Source organism: Galeopterus variegatus, unplaced genomic scaffold, assembly GCF_000696425.1.
Source record: "Galeopterus variegatus unplaced genomic scaffold, G_variegatus-3.0.2 Scaffold33524, whole genome shotgun sequence".
NCBI classification, from domain to species: Eukaryota; Metazoa; Chordata; class Mammalia; order Dermoptera; family Cynocephalidae; genus Galeopterus; species Galeopterus variegatus.
In genome coordinates, this window is record NW_007759635.1 from 1 (window position 1) to 5,855 (window position 5,855).

The following is a 5,855-nucleotide window of genomic DNA, read 5'->3' on the forward strand; positions in this document are numbered from 1 at the left end:
GTGCTGACAACACCAAGTCAAGGGTTAAGATCCCCTTACCGGTCATCTTCAAAAAAAAAAAGTTAACATCAACAACTAACAGTTCAAAACCGCTCCAGGAAAACCAAGTTCTCTTTTTTGTACATCTCCTGTAATGCAAGGGCTTCTCCAGGCAGATCTAGGCATGAACTTTCTGCATGGAGGTGTCATGGGAGAAGCAGGAAGATGGCACACCAGGGCTCCAAATCCTACTTCTAGTACTGAAGTGGCAAGAAACTTTGGACAAATGACCGCCTCTCAGAGCCTGAGTCTCCTCATGTATAAAACTGAAGCATCAAACTCCGACTGTGAAGTTGAAGTTGGTGACTGTGAGGTTGAATTAGATAACTTTTATAAAGCAGTGGTCTCTAAACTTTCCCGATTCCACACTCCATCTGTAAAAACATATACAGATGCTTCTCAACCTCCAATAGGGTCACGTCCTGATAAACCCATCAGAAGCTGAAAATATCATTAAGTTGAAAATGCATTTAGTATCGTAATCTACTGAATATCATAGTTTAGCCTAGCCTACTTTAAACATGCTCAGAACACTTACATTAGCCTACAGTTGAGCAAAATCTTCTACCACAAAGCCTATATTATAACAAGGTGTTGAATATGTCATGTAATTTATTGAATACTACACTGAAAGTGAGAAACAGAATGACTGTATGGGTCTTCAAAATATGGTTTCTACTGAATGCATATCGCTTTCGCACCATTGTAAAGTTGAAAATCAAATCTTAAAGTGTTAAATCAAACCATTGTAAGTCAGGGACTGTCTGTATATAAATGTGTGCATGTGCATATGCCTTACAAATTATATAAGCTACAACTGTATTTTTACAATTACTCCTCCTTTTATATTGTGTATATTATGAAACATACACAATAATCAGAATTTTAAATATGTGAAGATGAATATAAATAGAAGTTCTAATATTTTCTTCCTGCACCCCAATGGATTGTCTCAGGTACCTCCAAGAGGCTTAAAGCGTGCCATCTGACATGTACCTAAAGACGATGTCTCTTCCTCCAGCCCAGGCCCCACTGGGCACAGAGGAAAGAGGAGCGCCAGCAGGGGCCAACCTGATTATTAATTTGCCTTCTCTTCCTCCTTCCTTTCTCTTGCAATTCCAAGAATATTGAACCCTTTTCCAGGGTCTCAAGAATATTTAACCCTAACAGACTCAGCTGTAACAAATCCTCAGCAAGTATCAAATCCCTGGCAAATCTAGAGACAGACTGAAATAGGAACTGGATATAAATGCTACTCTCCAGAGCCATGCAGATCTTTGAAAAACTGCTTCGTGAATCAGCAAAACTTGAGCCACAATGAGGTTTATCAGCTCAGTCTCTTGGGTGCCTGGAGAATGAAGAGACCCCAAAATCTTAAAAACACTGTCTGTGCAAAAGCCTGTAAAGATTAACTAAAAAAATTAGGTTAGATCTAAAATAAGGCTGTATGTGAGAGAGCACATGTACCAGCCAGCTGCTGGAGAGAGGCTTACCTTAAGTATTTCAGGTTCTTTAATATCCAGAGATTTTGTGTTCCAGTGCTGCAGATTTTTATGTAACTTGAGATATTTATGAGCACTTGGTGGTGTAAAAAACCAAATCACGCAAACTGCAGTCATGAATCCAAGGCCGATTCCCAGAAAGAGTCCATTCACATAGTGGGGGAGGGGGAGGATGAGGTATGCATAGACACACAGTATAAAGAAGCCCAACGTCTTCACTGGTAATTCCTGGTGCTGCACGGCTGAGTCTGCCTCGTCGTCACTGTCTACAGCTGTACCATCATTGGCAAGAACCTCTGGCTTGAGAGGGAGATCTGGGGGCTTATCAACCTTACTCTCCCCCTCCATCTCCAAGTCAAAGTCCTCAGTGTACAGTTCACAAAACTCTTCATCTTCTTTGCTCACTAAGGCAGACAAAGAACATTTCTCAAGAACTAGAGAACTTGTCTTTAGGCCTAAATCTTTCAGATTGCTCACCTGGGAGCTCTTCAGTTCTCCCTCTCTGGTGGGCTCATCGTTGGACTTCGGCTGGTCACTTCTGGGGATGTTGGAATCGCTTCCGTAGTCATCGCCCTCGGAATCACACTCCTCCTCCTTGATGCTGTAGTTGTTATTGCTTTCCAAGTGTCCGTTCAAGCTGGACATATTGGAGAGTTCTGAAGCACTTGAAGATAAGGCTTTGGGCCTATGGCTGCCACTTTCTTCCCCCATAATTTTACTAAGGAGCTGAAAAGGCTCATATATGACTTCTGAAAGGCGTCGTTTAGTGTCTTCAATTTTAGCCTCCATTTCGGGCACTTTAAAAAAGGAGCGAGTATCAGAGGGAGAAGTCAGTGGGGAAGAAGGTGCAGTTTTGGAATCTCCACTTGTGTTTCGTGGCTGTGTGAATTGCTTGAACAGGTGCAAATTCAGTTTGGAGTCAGGTGGCTTATAGGACACAGTATCCGACTCCTGCCTTGAAGTGTCTGTGGACAGAGACTTGACTAATGTCTTCATCAAGTGCCTGTGCCTTGGGGGGTGTAGGGATTCTTTTGGCTCCACCTCGATGGACAGGGATTTCACAAGGCTCATGAAGGGTTTTGCGCTGGAAAGGGCGGAGGATGAGGCACTGGATGAGAGCACAGGAGGAGACTTGGAAGGAGAGGACAAGGGGGAGGAAGAACTGGTTTTCTGCTCAGAGAGGGATGACACACTAGGAGAGCTAGCTAAGGGCCCTGATGAAGACGACCCTGGGGACAAAGCCAATGGCACTGTACTTAATACTTGCGCTGCCAGAGGAGGGGACTCCAGCAGCTTTACAGTGTTCTCGGACACGGGCAGTCCATCTGCCAGTATGGGTGAGGCAGCAGGGCCAGTGGGGTCATGGCCACCATGGGGCTCAAGATACAGGTCTTCCTTGGCCTCGAGCCCAGTTACAATGCTTTGGTCGTCCAGCCCCTCCTCAAAGTACTCCCTGAACTCCTCCTCCTCTTCCTCCTCCTCCTCCCCAGATGCTGAGAAGTGAATGGCAATGGTGTCTCGGGACACGGACCTCTGCACGTGCACTTTGGGGGCTGATGGTTTTGGCATGTCAATGGTTTTCTCAGCATGGCGACCATTCAGACTTGTCATTGCCACTTCACAAGGGCTCAGGCTCTGTGAAAACAGTGAGAAAACCATAAGTCAGAGAGCGGTTTCTCCACAGGAGGTACTCCTTTGCAGATAGGAGCACAGATGAAGCTCAGTTTAAATGGTGATTATGCTTTTACTTGGCAGATGTCCACTATTTTTCACTTCGGTGGGTTTCATGGTTTAATTTTCACTCGATAACTTCCAGTTAGGAATTCCCTTTTATGAACTAACTGTATACCAGTGTTATGCCATACAATCTGTCCTGCTTCACAACATCTGAATAATCGTCTCCTCCCTTTTAATTGACTCATTTCTATCAGTAATTCTCTATTTTAAGGCTTAAAATACCTAAACAATAGGTATTACCAGCATTGCTTCAGAAATCCAACAGGACAAAATGCAGCATCCCGGTGATTTTGAGGATTCTGGAACAAATATTACACCAGTGGTCATCCAGCTGTAAAAAACTAATCCAGAGGGGGTATTGCTTCTATTGTAATTTTCACAGCAATCCCAACAATTATTTGGCTTGTGTCTCCCCACAACACTCATACTATCTTGCCTTTGCAAATAAGTAGCAAAGTACCCAAGTGTGGAAATCTGTAAACTAACTGCCATCTGTTGGCTTCTTCATCCCTCAAATGGTAGGTACCATAAGGCCTGAGTATTAAGGTGGCCATGAAGACATGGCCATGTTCTGAGGCTTCAGGATAAAGCAAACATATTTTAAACTGAACTCAAGATTCAAATGAAGGAAAATGAGGTATCAATTGATACTTCCGGAGAATTAAGTATCAATGCTGTAACCCACCACCAACCAAGAACTCTACTAAGGACTACGGTAGGAGACATAAACACCACGCTTTCTGCTCTTCCGGAGCTTAGTAGCTAGTGGCTCTTTTCTGGAGTTGGCTAGGGAGAAGACAGACACCGGAAAAGCTGGGCAGCAAAACAAGATGCCAAGCCTACTTGGTAACACCTAGTTTATTACATCTCTCCTTATTCACTTATGGCCCACTTACTGGGCAGTAGCCATCATGACAGGCCTTTCAAGATGGCAATTAACACCACAGCCTGGACAGAGACCCTGTCAAAAGCACTAAAAAACAGGGAGGACTTGAGGAGTTGGGAAGAGAGTGAGACAAGTGTGGAAGGTGGGCTACTGCTCAGTCTTTGAAACTGATGGGTAGGCTGTGGCAGAACTGGCATGATCGGGAGGAGGGAAGTTGATGAGGGCACGAAGATAAGCATGGGCATGGCGTGCTCAGTGGGGACTTGTGGGGTCCGGCCAGTGCGAGAGAGGCATCATGAGGGAGTGGGAAAAGCACCCACTTGGGGTCCAGGAAATGGGCTTCTGGTACTTGCTTTTTTTCCAGCTGACCCTGACCTCTCTGGGTCTTGGTACCTTCATCTGTAAGATGGTGGATCTAGAGTCCTTTCCAAATCTAAAACCTTACATGTTTATGCTTACAGATGATTGTCCATAACCCAACCTAACACACTTACAAGTAACCTACCACAGATGATCAACATTATGTACTTACTTATTCCTTCAATTTGAACAGCTCCTACATTTAAGTCTTCTGCCAAATATTCATGTTCAAAAGGCTGGCAACTGAGACTACCAACAAGAGAAAACATAAAACCCGGAAGGAAGGTGGGAGTGAGAAACAGTAAACCCTAGAAAGACAAAATACTCCAACCATGACAAAGATTAAATACAGTTCAGGGGCCTAGCCACAACATGGACACATCTGAAACTACACATTTGCAGTATCACACACCTGAGAGAAATTACTTTCATAAAAGCTTTCAAACCGAGTTTTGCCCATGCTCATTCATGATCTGAGGCTCTCCTACCCCCAGTGGTTCTGGGAAAAGGGATGACCTCTATTGACGAGACAAAGCAATTTAAATCCAGGAACTGGCAACAGCTGGAAAAACACAGCCTCAGGTCCAGGACAATCCTTCCCTGTTATCTTTAAGCCAACAGGTTTGTAGACTTAGTAAGAAGAAAAATACCAGGAGCAACACGTTCCTCATTTAACTGTCACTTAGTTTTAGAATGGTAATTTAAAAAGAAAATTATAGAGGTAATTTAAAAAGAAAGTTTGGTACTTGATAATTCTCAGTAAACTGAAAAATAAACTCATTTAAATTGCCTTAATAACAGGATGATATGCAAGGCTCTGCTATTCTGAGGCTGCTTCCTGGGTAACAGTGGCTACAAATGAAGGTGACTGTGGGCACAAGTTCAAGTACGAAGCACACAACTTGAGTGAGGTTGAACCGTGTGAGCAGGTCCTTTGGGAATCCTGGCAAGAATGGAGATGGGCAACTATCCATCTGTAGTAGAGGGTGGGAAGGCCTGGGAATCGTAAGGCAAGGTCAAACCTCGCCCAGAGCTAAAGGGTGAAAATATCAGTGCATCCGGGAGCCTGTGGTCTGAGCAGCCAGACCCCAGGGAACAAAAACCTGGGATACTGAGGTATTTTTTGTGCAGGGACCACCAGGCGCCTACTTGCCCAATCCTCCTCCACACCGATGGGCCCCCTGACTTGCCAGTTAAAGGGATCTCTGCTGATCTCTGGCCAGACTATCTCAAGGTCTGTGTTGGCCAACAAGCCCAAGCTGGGCTGCACGGAGAGCTGGTGCCAGGTGCCAAGTGGTGAAGGCAGTCTGGCTCAGCCTCATCACTGTCTT

The 5,855-nt window shown here is 44.6% G+C and overlaps 1 pseudogene; it reads right to left on the reverse strand.

The window, feature by feature from the left end:
- Positions 1 to 1,532: 1,532 nt before the first annotated feature.
- Positions 1,533 to 3,171, reverse strand: LOC103583992 (annotated as a pseudogene).
- Between the last annotated feature and the right edge of the window lie 2,684 nt (positions 3,172 to 5,855).